The 21,569-nt window shown below is 48.3% G+C and overlaps 1 protein-coding gene across 1 annotated transcript in view; it reads right to left on the bottom strand.

Annotated features, from left to right (window-relative positions):
- LOC135816233 (adhesion G-protein coupled receptor G7-like) overlaps positions 1-21,569 on the bottom strand; it is a 115,075-nt gene that overhangs the window by 20,159 nt on the left and 73,347 nt on the right. The window lies entirely within an intron of this gene.

Below are 21,569 nucleotides of genomic sequence, written 5' to 3'. Positions count from 1 at the left end.
GATGACAAACCCTGTCAGAAACTGCGGGGCGTAGAATAGAAAAACTATGGAACGCGGAACGAACGAAATCAGGTGAGAATCTGCACAAGGATAATTATGGCAATTCCTGTGGAACGAATGTCTATTACAACCGACTAGAGAATAGATCTTGACTGCTACTTTGTAATTCATACAACTAGCGCGATACTAATAAGGAGAACTGAATTGTATCGACGCAACAATATGTCTCAACTACAAACGCTATATTAAAATACAACAATAAATTCTGAGAATAATTACGCAATTCGAAGATGTCAAGGCACATACATGAAAGCAAACTAATAACACAAATCCATGAACCACGACAAGATTACGTAGCTGCATCAGTTCACATTGTGGCGAACGTCTTCAGCACAACGCCCCTGGCTCATTATCCACGCTCCCTTCATATCCTTCACATCCTTCATACCGTAGAATCCCGCGGATAAGCCCATGGGCTTATCTGTTTCACAAGGACATTTCGGTGGGCTTATACAAGAACATGGGCTTATACGCGGGCATGGGCTTATACGCCGACATCAACATTGTGCTATTGAAAAGTACCAAGGAAGTGAGAAGTGCAATGCTGAAAGCCACTGTTCAAACGAAAACAACCGATGATTGTGTTGAAATGTACAAACAAACAAAAAAAAACTACATGCACTACCTACATGTACATGGTACGACCAAGAGTCCATAATTTATGGACTTTTGGTACAAATTAGGTCCATGGGCTTGTACGACGAAGCCTTGTGATGTTCGAACTTTCCCTGGGCTTATGCGTGAGCATGGGCTAATACGCGGGTGGGCTTATCCGCGGGATTCTACGGTATCTCCGTTGCTCTTGACTGACTTTACCGACATTCGCCCTCCCCACAGAGTTTATTATCACTTCTGTCCCATATTTCCCCTCACAACCCCTAATTATGTGCCATGGTTGGCTATCACACACTCTCTCCTAATTGGACCGTGTTCCCACTACGCCTTGCAATAATTATTACATACATATGATAATATTATGTATTTCACTCTAGTGGGAAGCCAAATTATAAGAAGAAAAGAGGACCAAAGAGCTACAAGTTATGTTATAATATCCAGTAACACCACTGCAGGTACTTTACAATCAGCTCATGCAATAACATTGCACGACACTGACCAACATTACTGACGTCCTTACGTTATTTCTATAACTTAGAAGCTTCCAAGTTGGAACGCTGTTGGGGTGCGCATCCAAGATGTGCTAGAGATGATTGCAAGTTAGGTGTGGAACGTCAGTAGCGTTGGTCAGTGTTGTCCAATGTTATCGTATGAGCTGATTGCAACGTAACTGGTGGTGTAAGTGGGTAATACAGCACAACTTATAGCTCTTTGGTCCTCTTTTCTTCTTATAAATATTTCATTCTCTTCAACTCACGTCTCGTCCGAGTATGCCTTAAATTGCGTTGCACCAGCCGTGATGGCTACAATGATGAAGGGGATTGCTGGTAAGAGGATATAAACAAATGCACACAAAGAATGTGGTCAATAAGAAAATCTGGATCATCAATATGTGTGGTTCCACGTTTCCCAAAGTCGAGGCTAAGGGTGCGTTCGAATGGTTCTGATCACCTTTTCGAGAAGCATCTTAGAAGAGATTAGTTGAAGTATTCCATTTGAACTGGTGCTTTCAGCCTCACCATTTCCTTTGGAATTGTCATAGCAATGTGATTCTTCAAGCATGCCTCCCATGTGGAAATACGCATCTAGAAAAATCGGATTCAGGCGAAAAAAACTTGTTCTAATCCTATTTTTTCTCCAGCAGCCTTCCAACTTGGAATGTTCTAAGTTATTATGATAACATAGAGGGGAAGGTGAGCGCAACCAAGACAAGCATGAGCTGAAACTGTGAAAGTTTCAGCTGTGAAAGATGTTGGCGGATGTACATGCATGTCGATTATGATACTGGCAAGACCATTGGACAATACGGTCAAACCACGATTCAAGGACGCAAAGCAAAATTCCAGCTTCCCCTTGAATTGATCTTCGCATCTTTGAGCCACATAAGTTGTATGGAATGTTGCTTTGCGTCCTTGCATTGTGGTTTGACCGTATTGTCCAATGGTGTTGCCAGTATCATCATTATGGTTGCGCTCACCTTCCCCTCCTATGTTATCATATAACCTAATTTTTTTTAAATTTTCTCTAAACAATTTCTTCCTGCTTCCATTGTTTTATTGCACATTGTCTCCACCATTTTACACTGCATGGATAAAGTAGACACAAATGGCAATTCAGCTTGTCTTATTGATTGCGGTTATCAAATTATTGTCTTCTCGCCATTTTTTAAATGTCTCCTCGTCAACTTTTTACATCTACGAGCTCGTACATAAAGTTTCTATCAAATTTGATGTTGTGTGAGGATGTTTGCGGCCATCATTCTAGTCATAGCTTTGGTCTGATACTTGTTCATCAAACATTACGAAATCACAAACACTGCACTTACCGAACACTAAAATGAGAAGCCATTTCGTCAAAGCTTCAGGGTCCGTCCCAAGCACGACAACCAGCTTCTGATGGAGTATAGTGGCATCGAATGAAAGCCACATGAAGACGCACAGAATCAGATATTGGAGAATGGCTGCAACAGCTTTACAAGCGCCACTGCTCTTGTTCAGCTTGGAATCATAGAGAGCGATAGTGAATAGTATGATGAAAATGAGCAGTGTAATGGCATAGCCAAGCAGGATCCGATGATGAATTGACTGCCGCAATTTCCTGGAATAAACAAAACCAAACACACAAATCATCCTTGTCTTACATTGGCTGGTCGTCATACTTCATGACCTCACATTATTCCTGTATTTTTATTACAGAAAGGTAAAAACACTAAGAAAGTAGTTATATTACAGAAAGGTTAAACACTAAGAAAGTAGTTATATTACAGAAAGGTTAAACAGTAAGAAAGTAGTGAACATCTACACACTACCTATGAAGCTGAGTGATGCCGTGATGCGTCCGACAGGTTTTAAATCTACACACTGTTCACGGTAAACTAGTTCACAAAATACAGAAAAACATGCAATCGAAATATGCCTCACATAAGTTATCCTTCACCACCAGACAAGTTTACAGAAAGTCTGCACCCGTGAGATGTAAAATGTAGGTTAACACAAGCATCTGCATGCCGCACTCACACAACGAGCAACCAGTTTGGGGAATAGGAGGGTTTGTCAATGGCTTTGCCAGGCTCCGAGTGAGTGACAGCTTAGAGCTGTGTGAATGTGTGTGCATGGCAGCTGGGCAGGGCCCTGCTGCGGAGGCTGAGTGAGCCGTATGGAGGCAGCCGGGCAGGGCCCGGCTGCGGAGGCTGAGTGAGCCGTATTGAGAGGCTGAGTGAGCCGTCTGAGTGTGAGAGGCTGAATGAGCCGGATGAGGAGCCTGGTAAGCATGGTTGACTCCCCTCCATGTATTTACAGAGTTTCGCCGGTAGACGGCATTGGTGTAGTTATTGTAGGCCGGTATGATAATGGATACCGACAGGAGAGAACTAGAATAGGAAACATGATGATGACAATAGTGGAGTGGGTGGGTGGGTTGAGAAAGAAATCCACTGCCAATGCGGACAAAGCAAGAACTGAAGTCAGGAACAGTGGACTTCGGAGAACAATGGGCGCGTGAGAGTTTGTTGGGAACAGAGCATGCGCCTTCTGTGTTAACGTATTTTTGCGCGTGCGCAAAAATCATTTAACACAAGCATCTGCATGCCGCACTCACACAACGAGCAACCAGTTTGGGGAATAGGAGGGTTTGTCAATTGCTTTGCCAGGCTCCGAGTGAGTGACAGCTTAGAGCTGTGTGAATGTGTGTGTATGGCAGCTGGGCAGGGCCCTGCTGCGGAGGCTGAGTGAGCCGTATGGAGGCAGCCGGGCAGGGCCGGGCTGCGGAGGCTGACTGAGCCGTATTGAGAGGCTGAGTGAGCCGAGGCTGAGTGAGCCGTCTGAGTGTGAGAGGCTGAATGAGCCGTATGAGGAGCCTGGTAAGCAAGGTTGACTCCCCAAATAGAGAACCTCCTATTCACTGTTAACTGTAGAGGGGGTGCCACAGATTGTGGACAATAGTAGAGTGATATTGAGTTACTGAGTGTACAGTCGGTACATTGGTGACATTCGGTTATGCTCTGGCACCCACAATAAGTGGGCTTAGTCTGTCTGATCAGCGCTTACCCAGGATCGGTGCTGCCAGCTTTCATGGCAGTTTGCATGTGGACTTCCGTCACTCGGCAGTGCAAGGCACGGCCGAAGTCTCCCCAGGAATGGACAGAAGGGCACGCACGGGAGTGGGCATGTGAGCGGCGGTAGGGTGGCACGAATGGAATCGCTTGAAATCTTGCCTGGAGAGAGCGTCAGCAAGGATGTTGGTAGTTCCAGGTATGTGACGGGCGGTGACCATAAAGTTACCCTTGGCGCAGATGAAGGAGAGCTGCCATAGGAATGACATCACATTAGGGCAGCGACTGGTGCCAGACTTGAGAACAGCGGCGACAGCTTCGTTGTCGGTATGGAAGCGGATACGCTTGCGACGCCACTGGTGGCCCCACGTAGCACATGCAATGCAGATGGGATACAGCTCCTTGAACGTAATGCAGAGCGGAGTGTGTTGTGGTGACCAGGTGTCGGCGAACCAATGCGTGCCGTAAACTGCGCCATGCCCAATGGCGCCAGATGCGGCAGTTTCTATCAGGATGTCGCTGGCCAGCGTCTCCTGGAGATCGAGGAAGAATGACTTGCCATTCCAGCCATCGAGTAGGTGAGACCACCAAAGAAGGTCCAGATGACATTCTGGAGAGAGGCGGATGCGGTGGTAGGGCTTGGAAACGTTGCGCGTGGCATCATACAGTCGGCGCATGAATGTACGGCCCGGCGTGATGACGCAGCTGGCAAAGTTCAGCTTGCCCAACAGCTGTTCAAGCTCCCGTAGACGGCAGGATTGGCGTTGGCGAAAGGCCAATAGTCTGGAGCGGATGTCGTCAACCTTGTCCTGTGGGAGACGAGCCACTTTCTGGATGGAGTCCAGTTCGATGCCCAGGAAGGTGAGACAGGAGGTTGGGCCGACTGTCTTTTCGTCGGCAATGGGAACTCCCAGGTAGCGGAATACGGAGAGGACTACGTTCAGACGCTGCGCACATAGCATTGAGTTTGCAGGGCCACAGAGCCAGAAGTCGTCCAGAAGGTGCAGGAGGTTGGGAACCTGGAACAGTTCACAGCTTATCTGGCAAAGTGCGTCCGCAATGCAGTTAAACAAGTAGGGTGCGGACCACAGCCCGAATGGCAGTACTTTGTCATAGTAGAATTGGCCCTGCCACTGGAAACCCAAATGGTATGCAGTGGGTGCGACCGGGACCAGTCGAAATGCATTGCGTATGTCGAGCTTCGACATCAAGGCACCGGTACCTTGACGTTGCAGAAGCTCAATGGCATCGTCCACTGTGACATAATGCAGGGAGAACGAATCCTTGTTTATTCCATCATTGACAGACATACGATCAGGGTAAGACAGGTGGTGAATGAGGCGGAATTTCCCGTTGTTCTTGGGCACTACGCCGAGCGGAGAGCATACAAATGGGTGGAAAGGCTGGCCAGAGAAAGGACAGGCCGATTCGTCACGTCGGACCTGGTCAGCAATTTGTTGTTGTACAAACTGAGCATGTTCAATGGAAGTTGGGAGGTTGCCAGAGATGATAGATACAGAAGCACCAGAGTGGCAAATGGGGAACCCGTGTTGCAAGCCATTAAGGATAAAGTCAGAGAGGACACGATTAGAAATGCGAGGCAAAAGAGTCATTAGGCGGGCTATGTACAGAGGCGTGGGGAGACTACTTCGCTGCGACGGGCTTGTCCGTCTGGCGGGGTCCCCGGCGACCGTCGTTGGTGCAGCGAGCGGCGGGATGACCTCGGTCGTCGCAGGTTGAGCAGACGTGCAAGCGTTCACAGGGCAGGTGTTGGCATGGGCGGCCACGGTTGAAGTTGAGGCAGATCTGGCGGGTGCTGCCCGCCCCGGCCAGAAATCGCTGCGTAGGACGGCTGGTGTTGGTGCCAGCTGGAGCATGTGGCCCTGCCAAATACTGTGGGCAACGGTCACGGCTGTGGTGCGTTGTGCAGCGCGGACATGATGGTCGGGATGCCCGGATCAGGTGCAGGCTCCAGAGGCTTTGGCCGATTGCGTCCCAACGAGCCGAGGTTGTTGCCACCGCTGCACGGAAGGCATGGTCATGCCCCAGTACAGCTGGGGTCGCAAACTGCTGGTTGGCAGTACAGATAATGGCTGGTACGTCACCAGCTCCAGTGCTCGGAATGGCACATGTTTCAGTGCGCAGGCCATGTAGATTGTGTAGGCTTCCAGCCAGGCAGTGAAGTCGACAATGGAGCGCTTCTTAGTCACACATAAATTGAGGGACACACGCCGGCCCTCTCCGTTGGCGGTACTGAGCTCCAAGGGCTCGGACCCTGCGCCCACATTCTCTGGGAGGAGATCCTCCAGCTCAATATATTCGCCGCGTGTGATTCTGTCAAGCAACTTACGCAGGACCGTGGGAACAATAGAGCTGGACTCACGAGTGTTCGCCATGGGCGCTGGGATCGGAGGCAGCGCGGGTTGCATGAGGGAAATGTCCATGGGGCCGGAGTCGACCTGCGGCGGGTGATGGGTGACGGTGTTGGACGCGGTTTGGACCACATCTGCCACTGAGGGGACCGCCGCCTGAGCATGGCCGTCCGGATCCTGGCGAGCTGAAATTCGCTCCTCAAGGCGCTCGACTCGAGCCAGCAGGGGGTGCAGGGCCGTCGACACGGCCGCCGTAACGGAATGTGGATTTAGGCCAGTTGTGAGTAAGCTGGCCGGCTGGGGAACGGCGGACGGGATATCGTCCTGCTCCACACGGGCATTGCCGGAACGATCCGCACGGGCATTGCCGGAACGATCGGCCGCATGCTCCGCAGGGGCTCGATTTGGAGTGTCGGCATACGGGGACGACAAGGCGCGCCTGCGACTGGAACGCCTGGGCCCGGGAGCCGACTGCTTACGTGCACGGGGCATCTCCGTGAGCTGTGGTAAACCTTGAGATTGAGGTTGAGAAAGAAATCCACTGCCAATGTGGACAAAGCAAGAACTGAAGTCAGGAACAGTGGACTTCGGAGAACAATGAGCGCGTGAGAGTTTGTTGGGAACAGAGCATGCGCCTTCTGTGTTAACGTATTTTTGCGCGTGCGCAAAAAATCATTTTGCAACGGGCAAACCAAAGTTATCATGCCACAGAAGCACTCGCGGCCAGCGCCTCGCAGGCAGTCCGCAACGCCGGCTGTCATTGTACATCGTCCCCAAGCGCGTGGGAAAATGGCACATGCACAAGCGTGGGACTCACAGCCTTGCTGGCAGAGAACAGCAGCGAGACCTTTCTATGCAAACAAATTAGTTTGAGCACCTTGGCTTGCAATATCAGCAGTGTTGCAGGGCCGGCGGAGCCGCTCCGGTCGGTCCGGCCATGGCCGGACCAACTTTTCGGCCACCGACGATTTTTTTACGACGCAGTAACGTTATTGACTGTTGTGATCATCGATTGCATGTACGCGTACTTGCGATCTCGCTCTGATCTTACCGTGCACGCTTGAGGGCTAGCTGTGGCCATGTGGCCTAGCGCCTGTGTGTGGGCGGCGCCTAGGCGCCTGTAGCTGTGGCGCGACCTGAAAGCACGTGCCATGATAATGATGGATACTACATTGTAATTAATTTTGTAGTCTTGAGGGGTTTTCGTCGAGTGCTTCAGATTCTTTTACTGAACGAAGTAGTTTTTCAAAATTGTTCTCGCTGTTTGGTCAGCTTAGCTGCAGTGCATGCTTAGCAGCTATGGCTTCTTCCAGCGAAATATCTGTGCCAGAAGTGCCAGTCCACCCAACCACTTCCTTCGCCTTTCCTCGGCAGGAATTTGGGAAAAAGACAGTGGTGAAGCGCTCTTGTCAGGCGTCATAATTATTTCAAGACTTGGTCTTGGTTGACCTACGATCAAAGCAAAGAGACGTTGTGTTGTGTCACACATGCGCAAGTGCTGTGTTGGCGAAAAAACTTGGCCGGACCAATCAACAATTGCTTCCGCCGGGCCTGTGTTGTGCGAATTTCCGCCGCTAGCCTATCATGAGTCGTTTCCAAACAGCAGCACCAGGAGATCCGCGAGCTAATCCGCTCCTCCATCCGAGAAGCCATTTCCGGGGACGACTCTGGCGAGCCGGATGCTGATATCGCCTGACTGCGCACAAGACCTGAACTCGGCAGGTACTAGGTAGGCTTGACTCTGACGTGCCTGTACATGCATCTCCACCACATGCCCACACCCGTCCCCTGCGTGTTGCACATGTGGCCGAGAGTGGTGGAGAAAGTGCTGCGAGGGGAATTCGTAGATTTAGCACTCCTCCTCAGGCTCCTGCGCCCCTCAGCAGTGCCTGCTGAACCCTCAGCCAAACGTTTCAGGCTCGAGAACGACTCGGATGGGTCAGTAGTGCTGGCCCCAGCATAGCAGAAAAAGCGAGAGTCGAGTATAGACAGTGGCCTGGTCCGAAGCATGGGCAGTGTTGTCCATCATTGTAGGCATGCAACGCACACACTACCTGAACAAACTGTTGGTATACCAGCATCACATCCTAAGGGTGTTAAGCATTCTACCCTCAGCAAGAATCTTAGATCAGCTTTTGACTACCCTGATGTTGTGGATGCTCACCTGGGACAAGAGGGCATGTCTTGGTGTCATGCCAAATAAATCGGGTGGGCATCGCTCGATCATGCATCTTTCAGCCCAGGAAGCTGGTCCGACCCGTGCGCATGCGCTAGTCGGGTCTCTTGCACTGTCATTGCTGTTTTGACTATCGAGCAAGCAACTTGCGGAACATTTGTTCCCACACACTTTCCTTCCCACCCTCCCACCCGCTACCTCAACTCACGTTTCTGGCGCACACATGACATTGTATTTCTCGCTCAACATGTTTCGGTTGCATATACGGCATCGGGCGTGTTCTTTATCTCTTGCCAATATATGCTTGCCATGCCTATATGATGCCAAATCGCCATTGGGGTTATACACCCGGTTTTTTCCCTCACTACTGCGTCCGTCGGCGCGAGGGTTTTTTCCCGGCTGGCTCGGTCCAGGAAAATTAATCTGACGGTCCCAAGTGGTTCTGCATCATGGCCTATTTCTGTTATCCGCATGCACATCTTTCCCATTTGAGACACACTCTGTTCTGCAGTGCTTGCTTTCATGCCTCACTCGTGCTTCGGTTCACATCTGGCTGCGGCCAACTACCCTTCAATTTGTGTGTTGTCGCTGTCTATAATCTGTGTGTACCAGTATATATGTGGAGCGAGAATGTATTCTTACAATGCATGCGAATATATGCTCTCAACTGTCATGCATACCTTTATATTTAGCATTAGGTGGCTCTACTCAGAGTCATTGGCGGCTCCATGCCGGGTCATTTGCTCCATGCGGAGTCATTTGCCAGCTCAGCTCTAGCGGTCCCGAGCAGAGCTATCATACTAGTTGCTCGAATCGGCGCTCCCATGGAATGGCATTGCCCTATTCAGAGACATCAGTTGGTCCAAGTCCCCCAGCCTTCAGCTCTTCACTGACACGCCTGGCGTCGGTTTCGGCGTGCTTTACAACACAGCACGGTTCTATGGCACATGGTCAGCAGACCAGTCGGATGGCCTATTTCGCAGCATTATCTGGCGGGAACTCTACCCAATTGCCATTGCACTCTCTTTATGGGGAGAACAATGGGCGCATCATGCTGCCCAACGCCAACAAACAGACTACTTCAATAGAGCACATCATCTCCGTCAGACGCTACTGATAAAGGCCGGCGACCTAATTAGGGACTCAGTAGCCCCAAGTTCTGCCCGCACATACCCGCCAGGGAGTGGGGCGTATCTGAAGCTGTGTACACAACTGGGATGCCAGCCGAGTAGGCCGTCGGTAAATGACTTACTTGCATTCATCACCCACTGCGTATCCGGTCACAGATCTAGCGCAACCATCCGAGTATATGTATCCGCCGTGAGGTATTACCTCCTCTGCCATGGTGGGCCGTCACACACAACTCAGCACGATAGAGTTACAGCAGCCCTGAAGGGAGCGGAGCGTCAGCAATGGCAGCACCGCCAGCAAGCAGCACCGACACAATGTCAACGCCAGGCTACCACCCAATCAGACCTGCAGCAGCTCTTGACCGTGATCCAGCGCTCCCACTACTGCGAATCGGACAGGTGCATGCTCTGGGCCGCCTTCATGACAGCCTTTGCGGGATTGCTCAGAGTGAGCGAGGATACTGCCGCCTCTCCCCGCTCCGCTTCGAATGGCCGCACTCTGACCCTGGGTCAAGTCTCACTCACTGGGACTCAGATCAGCATACGACTCGGGATAACGAAGACCTCCCAACGTGGCACTGGGGCAAGTCATCTTGCAGCCATGGTCCGGCAGCCAGCTCTGCCCTGTCCAAGCAATGCGCAAGTACCACGCTATCCGCCAAGCAACGCCAACGACGTCACCGCTGTTCATAATCCGAAGTGGGCAATATTTCACAGCCAAAGATGTGAACTACTGGATGACGAGAGCCCTAGGTCCGGGTGTTAGCAGTCACTCCCTCAGGATCGGCGGGGCTACTGCAATGGCCGGAAGGAATGCCTCAGCTTGGCAGCTCCAGAAGGCCGGCCGCTGGGCTAGTGACATGTACAAAACGTACCTCCGTGTCGGCTGGCCTGCCTATTGGCCAGCAATGAGCCGGCTACGCTGCCATGTGTGCATGCGCGTGCTGCTGGTCACTGGTTTTTGTATCAATCCTGTCCAAAATACTCTAAGCACTCTGCACCCCCTTATGTGGGAATATGACCTCTCAGCAGCTTGCCCGATTAAAGATCTCTGCTCCAGCCTGGATCACATACTCAAACTCTTTAACGCATTGTGTTGCGCACTGTCACTGCTAAGCCTATCTGCATGCATGTAGCACAGCGTTTACTCAACCGCGGAAAGAAAGCAAGAAAGGAAATATGGCTAAGAGCAGTGGCTAAGAGCAGTGTGTATAAGCGAGGTTGCTACTAACCACTGACTCTTCTTGCGGAAGCAAGCAAAGCCCCTCAGCTGAATGCATTTCGGAACAATTCTCTGCATGAGCTTTCAAGCACTGGCGGCACGCGCTGCCCAGCAGCAGGACCACATGGTCCCAGCAGCATTAGTTAGGACCACCTGGTCCCAGCAGGACCAGCTGGTCCCAGCATAGACACACTGTGTCCAGCAGCCGGGCCAATTGGCCCCAGCATACAGCAGGACCGTCCGGTCCCAGCAGTCATTTGACCAGCAGTCATTTGACTACCTGCGCACAGCCGTGCCCCACAAGGGCACAGCAGCATTAGCTAGGATCATTGGCCTTAATCTCTTGCACTGCCTGCCATCTACCAGCATTGTAACAGAATTTTCTACAATCCCGCTTTGCGGGGCCGCCGGGTATAAATGCATTGTTGCAAACAATTCGCTGATTACAAATTCTGTTACAAAACACTTGATATGATCCAGGCGCAGCAGCTCCGCAACCCCAACTTCCACTTGCTTGATGTGCGTGTGGGTGATAACATTGAATTTATCATTCATATTGAAAGTCGCATCAAGAAATATACACCACCAAATAATTGCCCTGTCACAGAAATTAGCAATAGGGACGCTATTAAAGTAACGTGGAAGGTGAAATCAAATGTCAGCCTAGAAACGAGCCCAGAAACAAAGTGTAAACCTTCGAAAAACTTGGACGCCAAGTTCCAGTGATTTGCTGAAGTTGCAGTCTCTTTCCAGAACATGCACTTGAGACTGCCTGTGTAAGCTTCAAACACATTATCCGTGATCTTGTACTGATGCACTGGTTTTGGGTACGCTCAATCACCAAATCAAGATGGTGCTTGTAAAGTTAGTACTTGTCTTCACATGGTATCCCATGTACACGAGAGAGCGACCAGTGGACGAAAGAGGCCAGCCAATTCTGATGCTCAAAGTAATCTCATCCAGCAAACTTTGAACACTCACACAGGATTTATTGCTACATCTCAAAACTCAGTGGAAACAGCAGCCAATGACGTGAAGAGAGTGGGTAATAGGCAACCACGGCGATAACGATAAGTAGGGGTTATAACATGACCACACAAGCTCGTATAATGAATTCTCCGGGCGCAATCACACAATAATGACTGCTGTGGTACTGACATTCAAGGACCTAGAACCAATGACTAGAACCAACGACTTAGAACTTTCCAAAACTTTCCAAGTTGGAATGCTGTTTGCGTGCGAATTCAAGATGTGATGGAGCTCAATGTCAAGTCGTTGAATGTCAGTAGCACAGCAGTCATTATTGTGCTAACTGTTGCACGTTAAGACTTATCAATATCATGCTTATAATAATTCATTGATGGAGAATGGAGATAATGCGGAGAGGCACTTGAAGTCTCACAGATGCATATGATGTCTGGTAGCAAGGTTTGGGCTATGATGCTAAGTTTATGCACCTTTTTAGTTATTGAGCGGCTGTTTATGAATAGCAATGGATAGCAGAGAGAGAGAGGAGGAAGTGGTGGCGATTGGAAGTAGTGTGTTGTTCAGAATCGGGAAAGAATGGTCATGAAAGGGCCTTAAGTGACTCCATGATTGGACAATCTTTAGTGTTGGGTAGTCCAGAGGATTCGAATGGATCAGCATTTGCGTGTAAGCGCGAAATAGGTGCATTGTGTGGAACTAGGGAAAACAGGTTGTACAAATGGACATGCGAGTGGATTCAGAGATGAACCCACCTCTGCTGAGTTATGTGGTCTGCTTTGAAGCGCCATTCTCAGACCGAAATATCACCCGGCCAGATGTCTGAACTCTGTCCCTTCTCCCAATGCTCCTCTGTGATGACCAGGTGTCTATAGGCAAGACTAAAATATCAGTTACGGAACATTTTCTTTCTTCATTGGAAAATAAACAAATACACTAAATGAACATCTTTGAGATGCTTACACAAAGCCAGTATCCTCCCGATGTACTCACGGAATTATGAGGATGAGAAGAATTGTGGAAACAATAGCCAGCATTGAAGTCCCACATCCAATTATGGACACCCATTTTAGGCCATTGTCCTCATAGTCAGGTACCTTTCAAGACAACAGAGAAAAATATTGAAATCCGCTAACCAAGCTATGAAACAAATTTGGGGAGGGCGATGGCAAATACCAATTCTGCGAATAAATGACTAACTCCATCCCTTTTAAGTCCCCAACTCTATTCTATATCATTCACGCCGGAACTGCTGCTGCATAGCCCCAAGTCTGAAAACTTGGCAACTTCACGCCTGCTCCTGACTCTTGCACCATGATGATACCCCTCAGTAGAGAGGTTTCGTTTCACGTTGTTCTGCACTACACCATGAAATTTCACGTCAGTGTGGCAAATTTGGCGTCGAAACTCCCGTTCATGACGTGAGCTGAAGTCAACTCACGTTCGACGTGAACGCTAGTTTTTGCAAGTTTAGCCTTGCTATCAGGTTGGGATTATTGACTCGATTTTGTCGATTTTGCCTAAACTATCTATAAATAATATTTTGTGCGACTTTGGCCTTTTGGCGGGAATCCCGACTGCAAGCGTCACGATGGAACATGCCGGAGATCGAAAGAAAAGGAAAGTCACTTGGCTTGGCCTCTCTGCTTTCTGATACAGGAGGAAGTACAATTAGTTACTAGAAGTTGGCGAATTGCGAATTGCACGTCTTAGTTTCAGCGTAGCTCATTCCATCGCAATGTCCGCCAGTGTGAGTCCAGCAACTTCTGCCTCAAATCAGGAGTCCCCTGGAGCTGCTTCAAGTTCAAGTGGTTCAAGTAGCTCTGGCCCAATCCTCTTCAAAACATGCCATGATGTCTTGAAGCAGATTGGGCCAGAGCTCGGCCACCTAGTCCCACGGCAGCAACAAAAACAGCTTGTTGGTGTTGATCCATCATCGTCGCGGCCTCACAACACTTCTCCGAACCCCTACTGAAACAAAACTTACTTCAACCTACTTTCAAATTCTAAGCTCACCAAAAATCACTTTTTTCACTTTTTGAAGTTTTCGCTCCTGTCGTCAGCGCAACGACGTGCTTCACAAGCAACGTGAAACGAAAGCTCTTTCTGAGCTCGCGTCAACGCAAAAAATTGACGTTCACGTAAGAGCACAAATCACGTGGGTCGAAACCTCTCTAATGATTACATGGTCACAATGGTGTGAAAGCCGCTGAGTGTGAACTGAGACAGTGAAACCAGTGTGAACTGAGACAGTTGAGAGTTAAAATAATCTAAGTGTAAAGAGCGAGTGACATACTCTCTCTGAATGCATCCATTAGATATAGGCTATGGTGCCAAAAGTTAACAAATAACCACTTCGCGATGAACCCATGGAATATTGTTCCCCTCGTGCTCTTCAGGCACAATCTTCCTCAGCCTACTCAAGCTCAAATGATGAGGGTGACTTCCCCGAAGTACGGTGTATTGAGCGGGAGTGATGCTTTTTTGGCAGGTTTGCCGAGTGGACGATTCGATGGACTTTTCGTTTGCCCTGGATGGCAGTCGTGAGTCAGTCAAGTTTCAAGTCAAGTTTTGTCGGGAGAGACTAATAAGACTGAATTGTACCTTACTTATAAAACGATCACTCAATGGACTACTACTCTAAATACGGGTCATGCACCTTCTCTCACCAGCCTCTAAATCTCACACTCTAGATCTCTTTCCGTCACTCCAATCATAGGGCACATACACTCCAATTACTCCAAACTCTTCGGGATTCTCTCTCTCTTTTCCAAACCGAGGCAAGAAAAAAAGGCCCAGAAGCGCAAGCATGCGCCTTGGTTATCAAAACATGAGAGCTCACGTGCTGCGAGAAATTAAGTAACGTGTGTAAATGTTTTAGGTTTCAAATATTTAAAATGTGGAGATCGCGTACGCGACAGGTTTCAAGTCAAGTTTCAAGTCGGGTCGGAAGGAAAAAGCGCGAGCTCCAGTGTGGGAGCAACCAATTTTGGATGGTGTAAAATTAGTTGTTTCTTTTGTAGTCTGGACCATTTTTTATCCTTCTGCTTTTAGGTGCGTTCAACGGACAACGGGTTTTGGAATAAAAACTTGGCGCAACCCTTCTTAAAATTCCCCCTCAACTGCTCCAGCACATCTCCTGTCCTTGTGACTGCTTCGGAATACTCTCTGCTGTTCTATCTAAAACACAGCATCATACCAGCCATCAGCTGCCAACTCTTCTTCCACGCAGCATGCGATGGTGGCTGTGGCAATAGCACTTAGGTCATCTAGTACCTTCAGCACTTTCTATTTCTCTATCTCAGAGGCAATATGCTTTGGTTCACTTCTCTATCTCATCCACTTCAGAATGAAGACAATCAACGGTAGATAAAAGATGGACCTAATGTTACGAATTTGATCAACTGTCCACCAAATGTTATGAGTTTGATCACCTGTCCACCAAATGTTATGAGTTTGATCACCTGTCCACCAAATGTTACGAGTTTGATCACCTGTCCCCCATAGTACCTAGATTATACGTAGTCAGCTAGTGCGAGAAAAAGGCACAAAACTGACACTAGGAGTACAGAGACATTCACGACATGACACCTAGCTCCAACACATCTATGTGGCGCAAATCAACCACCTTCCAACTTGTAAAGGCTCAGACTAGGAAAGTCCCTGTCAGTTTTGTGCCTTGTTGTCACACTTGCTGACTGTATATGATCAAGTTACTTTGGTGTCCAGTTGGCCATAACTCGTAACATTTGGTCCTTCCACCATTTATCAAGAGGTGTGTAGCCCGCATGGAGCACGGAGTCACGTGCACCCCCGGCCCCATACAAACTTCCACCAAGGTTCAGCATGCACCTAGCGACTATACTGAATTGAAATGACAAGCACCAGCCATCCTACACATAAGCGGCCGTGCACCCCCTGAAAGGGGGACCAGATACACGGGCCCCTGATCCATGATTACATTGGCTCAACATCTAAGAAGAATATCAAATTCCCCTTTCAACTACAGTCAACTTCGCTAAAAACGACTGCGGATATAACGACAATTCACGAATAACGACAGAATTTCCATGCCCAGAGCAAAGTCCCATCCCACTGCAATGCATAATAATAATTATAATGAAATGAGACTTCGGGTATAACGACACTTCGCGAATAAGGACACCTGTTTGATGCCCCGCCGAGTGTCGTTATAAGCGAAGTTGACTGTACTTCGCAGTAACTCGCATAGTACAGACTTACAAAACAGAGAGGTTCCAGGCTATCCAAGAGAGTGCTCAATACCGAAAGGCAGAGCTAGTAGTTCAAACAAGAATAATAGGATGAAAAAAGTGCTTTACTCCGAATTTCACGCACTAAGCGATCATCAGAAAACAGAACACTTCTTGTCAGTAGAGACTTACAAATAGCATAGCGAAATTAGTGAGATGATCACATTCGCATAGTGTTCTATTCCTTGATGTTGTCGATGTGCTGCATCCTTCATCAGTCCAATATCCCAATGCATTATCTAAGAGGTAGCACATCAGATGAACAATCGTCTGGTGAGGATAGAAGTGCTACATGTGCTCTTTTCAACTCGAGTTACAAGTCATTAAATAACACTATTCGGAGACAGCAAATTGTCGAATTTCAGTCCTAAGTTAAATTAAGTACTCCTAACTCTTTCTAAGAGCCAAACCACGCCATTCGCGGTGATTTGCATGTCAAGTAGCTTCTATACATCTAGGTATTATCCCAAATCTAGTGTACGTTTATAAGTACTCACAAACTCCATTGCAGCTATTTACAGATTGGGTTTCCACCATTCAAGCACTCAAATCATGATCTTTTTGCTGCAAACGTCAAAAACTAAAATTTAAAAAACTCCTTTCTCTGAAACGCCAAATTTGGAACTGTTACATTTTTAACCTGATGCATGGTATGTTTGGGTTGTTTTTACTGAGAACTAACTTGGAATCAACTTTGAACTGCATAAGCATGCAATCAGGATGACGAAGATTTGGATGATGATTAGGAGCAGTCAAAGTTAAAGCATTTCTTCAGAATTCCCAAACTCCATTGCAGCGTACTTCCTCCGTTAACAAAAAACTTCGTGATGGATTTTTGAGGGGCTTATTTGGGCACAAACTGCTGTGAAATGAGTCGCAACGACTTTCTTGGCCTTCCCTGGCATGCCATGAAAGAGGTACGATGCAAGGCAAGCGACCTTTCACAACAAGCCGAGCGGAATCGATGGTTGCGCTGTGGAAACATAGGTGATGACAGTCATCATAGGTCATGGCGAGCGAAACTGATATACCACTTCTACGAGGGATATATTGCGCTGCTTGGCCTCTCTACCACTTTAGCACTAAGTAAGTTGGAGAGCGATAGAGAGCGATAAAATGGAGCAGCGAGCCCACACAATGAGCGAGTGAACAAGGAGCTGCTCCGATCGCACGGCTCAATGAAAATAATTCTGAACTCAACTTCTCAAGTTGTTGTTGTTGTTGTTGTGTTTATTTTAATTCGCAAACCAAACGGGCAGATCTGCCCAATGAAAAGGTGGCGAATGCAGATAGAAAGCAGTAATAAATGAAATTGGGGACTGATGTAATTAGGATAGAGGTGGAGAAAAACTAAGCCAGCTGATCATCAACAGGACGTTTGGTACTCTAGGTACTAAGGCCAGTAAGTGTGTGCGGGATCATGCTGGCGCGGAACTGGCGGAGCGTGGAGATGGCACGTATATTGCTGGGTAATGTGTTCCACAGCTGGGCGCCCCGGAACGCGAGGCAACCCTTGCCGAACCTGGTGGAAACTGGCGGTTGGCGCAGACCCATGGTGGAGTGCAACCTAGTTGGGCCAGCTGACGAAGGAACTAGGAGGGCTTGCAGTTCAGAACTTCTCGTTCAACCTGCGCAAAGCCCAGATTCGAATGATGATCACCATGCATTCTTTCAGGAAGTCTGCAGTCCGATGCGAGTCTCATGGCTAAAGAAAGGCGATTGGACTTGCTAGCCGCTGCCGTTCAGTGCTGGCAGGGTATCCATTAGGGAAAATGGAATCAGTTTGGCTGTGCCTTTACTCCTCGTTTCGCGGAGTTCTGGATAGCGACGATGAAACCAGGGAGTCGTAAAATATGTTTCACGACTCCCTGGTGGAAACGAGTAATCGCCATCGCGGCGGATCACGCAGCTTGAAAGCCAACTTACTTGAACGACGGTGACATCAAGGTCAGCGGAGTGTGATCAAAGAAGCCGAGGCAAGGCTGAAACGAGCGGAACAACGACTCGAGAGAGATGACGACTCGCGTGCAGCAGATGACGACAGCGACGCAGGTCAAAAATGAGTCGAGCGAAAGCGACGCAAACTGAACTCTCTGCTCATTCCGCCAACAATGTCTCTTGCAAAGACGCTGTACATAGTCATAGCCTGAATCACCTTCGTCCAGTGATTTGCAGTCGATACAAACTGTTCTTGACCTGTTCTAAGCGTTTTCATATCCATCAAAATCCATCACGAAGTTTTTGTTAACGGAGGAAGTATTTCTTGCACTTGAGAATACCGCCATTCCGGGAACAGGCTCTCAGCTGCACCAAATAGAACTTTGCCAATATTTCGCCCATTGGACATCATCAGGGCATGCCTGCATATCATTGGGCGAAATATTGGCAAAGTTCTATTTGGTGCAGCTGAGAGCCTGTTGCCGGAATGGCGGTATTTTCAAGTGCAAAGTTTAAACAGTTCATTTATAACCTGTAGTAGTTGTGATGAACGAACATTTTGGTGTAGCATTGATTCATACAAGGAGTTGCTCACCTGCTCCAAATATCCAATAAGCGCAAAGATATCTTCCTTGTTCCTGCATACAGTAAGGGAAGAGGTGAAAATGAACAAGTGAAGGCAATAATTATTGTAATAATAGTGTCATCTTCATTTGGCGGGCCATCCTCAGTAACGTGAATAGTCACGGATGGTCTGCTCTACGTTAAAGAAACATAGAGCAGATCATCACTCGCAGGTTAACCCGTACAGAAGAAAAGCCAAGGCAGAGGCTGTCAAAAGAAGAAAAAGGTCCACGAAGGCACGAAGGAACCAGCCAACCTCTTGCTACCAGTATAACAGACGTTTTTTTTACCATGATACAGCTCACAGGCAAAGACGAAAAATTGCATATGGGAGCATAGTGATGGTGAGGCTTTTTGCCCTCAGCCGACCTGAGGTCTCGGCGTCCTGGGGACATAAAACATACCAAAAAAGGAAGAAGAAAAAATGAAAGCAATGACAGGTACATGATATGAAATGTTAGGAAGAGAGACAGTACATTAGAAGGAGGGGAAAATATGAAAGACAGTGCAAGGAGGAGAAGGAGAGAAAAGAAGAACAGACGTTATTAGGAGGATTATGTGGAGCGGAATTTGAAGAGCCATGGGGTGAGGCAGTTATGATGCTCATACTCAGAGATGGTCATGTGCCCACGACCTGTCGTTGATCTTCAAATAGCGTTTGGCTGCAACCTTGAAATGTTGCAAGTTCTTGGTGCAGAATGGACCAGAGAAGACTCCGGTGGGCAGCTGGTTCCACACGGGGACAACTGTGTGAGGGTAGGCTCGACACATGTTGTTTCGGGAGCGGACTGGAAGTTCATTGGCCAGTTAGTGCACGTGGGCAGTACATCTCTTAAACGTACTACGGGTGAAGTGGACTGTTCGGTGTTGGGGCTGCTGGGGTGGCAGCATCCTCTTTAGATGGGATGTGTATCTGGACAAAGCATCTTGTGCAGGAGGCAAAGTGCTGCAACCATCCAACGAAGAGCAGTTACTAGGCTTGGTACTCAAGCTAAAGACAATGCCTAGGAACAAGCTAGCATAAATAGGGGATGATGGTGCCAGATTACAATTGTGAAACTCACAGGGAAGGTGCTAGGAGAGGGGGGGGGGGGTGCAGCAGAGGCTGTGTCAGTATTCCGGTGGGGTTGGGAGTGTAAGGTGTAGCATATAAGTAATGTGCAACAGGAACATGATGAAAGTGTTTACAGACGGAGGCCGCAGTCACAACAACGTGCACAGCCTGAGTTACATACATAGTAGCTAGCTCGGGTAGAGCGGTGCGTTGCAGGCTATTGTGGCATTTCAACTCTTACTGACTTCTCAAACAAAGCAAAATTCAAGCAACTTCCCGTTTGCCCAACAAGAGAGGAATCCTACACACGGGGCGGCAGTGTAATACATTGCATTAGTAGCTTGGAAATAACACACCCTGAGCACACCCTGAGCACACCCTGAGCACACCCTGAGCACACCCTGAGCACACCCTGAGCACACCCTGAGCACACCCTGAGCACACCCTGAGCACAACCTGAGCACACCCTGAGCACACCCTGAGCACACCCTGAGCACACCCTGAGCACACCCTGAGCGGCCTCTCAACTGAGAAGAGCCGTGTTTATAGCACAAGGTGCCATATAGATAGAAAGAACACCATTGATTGATAAGGTGCGAAGAGTACCAAGTATAATGTGAGAAGAACCGAGAGAGCAAGTTGGAAGAAAGGTGTGAAGACTGTCTGCATGACAGAGGGGTTTGAAATGTACGCGTAATTTAGGTGAAGTTGAGAACCATCACAGGAAGTTTCTGCCTACCCTTCTAAACATCGTGAATTTATTTTTCCCGTTAAATAATGATCTTTCAAAATAGTTACACATTTTCACTCGAGATTTGCTCCAACAAAGTGTTACTGGAAGTGAGTACACCGAGGTAACAAACAAGTTGTAACATGGGAAATTGTGGGCACAAGTTATGCGATCGAGTCCATAAACTAAACCAGATTTTGAACAGTCAGGCATGCACTGCTCGATAACGCTAACCAAGGGGATAATATTGAGCCTGCCAAGGTGGGTGGTTGTTGCGTTGCGTTGTCGAATTGTGGTTTGACCGTTTTGTCTGGTCTTGCCGTCCCGTCATCATACCAGGCCAGTATTCCATGAAGCCTTGGAATGTAGCTTGTGCTCGGCTCGATGGCGCTTGCCTTCCCCTCTTTGGAATTAACACTAATATCCATGAACCTTCCAAGTTGGAAGGCCATTGGTTAGCGCTATCGAGCAGTGTTCAAGCCGACTTTCATGCCGTGGAATGTCTCAGTACTCCTTGTCAGTTTTGTGCTAGATTGTGCACGTCCAATTGTTCAAAATCTGGTTTAGTTTTATGGACTCGATTGCATAACTTGTGCCCAAAATTTCCCATGTTACAATTTTTTCCTTGGCTCACCATCTGAGTTCTCAACAAAAAGGTTTTCATGTTTTGTCGTAATGTTTGCAGCTTTCACACTTTTCATTTCCCCAACAGCTACATAATTCAATAACATTGCCAAGAACCACAGGGTCAAAGTTCAACATTGTGCTCAGTTTACCTGTTTTTCACGTGGCGGAGTGTCAAATGATATTGAAACTGGCACTGGTTGTGTCTTCTCAGGTCCA

Source organism: Sycon ciliatum, chromosome 4, assembly GCF_964019385.1.
Source record: "Sycon ciliatum chromosome 4, ocSycCili1.1, whole genome shotgun sequence".
Taxonomy (NCBI): domain Eukaryota; kingdom Metazoa; phylum Porifera; class Calcarea; order Leucosolenida; family Sycettidae; genus Sycon; species Sycon ciliatum.
Note: the sequence above shows the minus strand (reverse complement) of the source record. Positions and strands in the feature narration are given on the sequence as shown.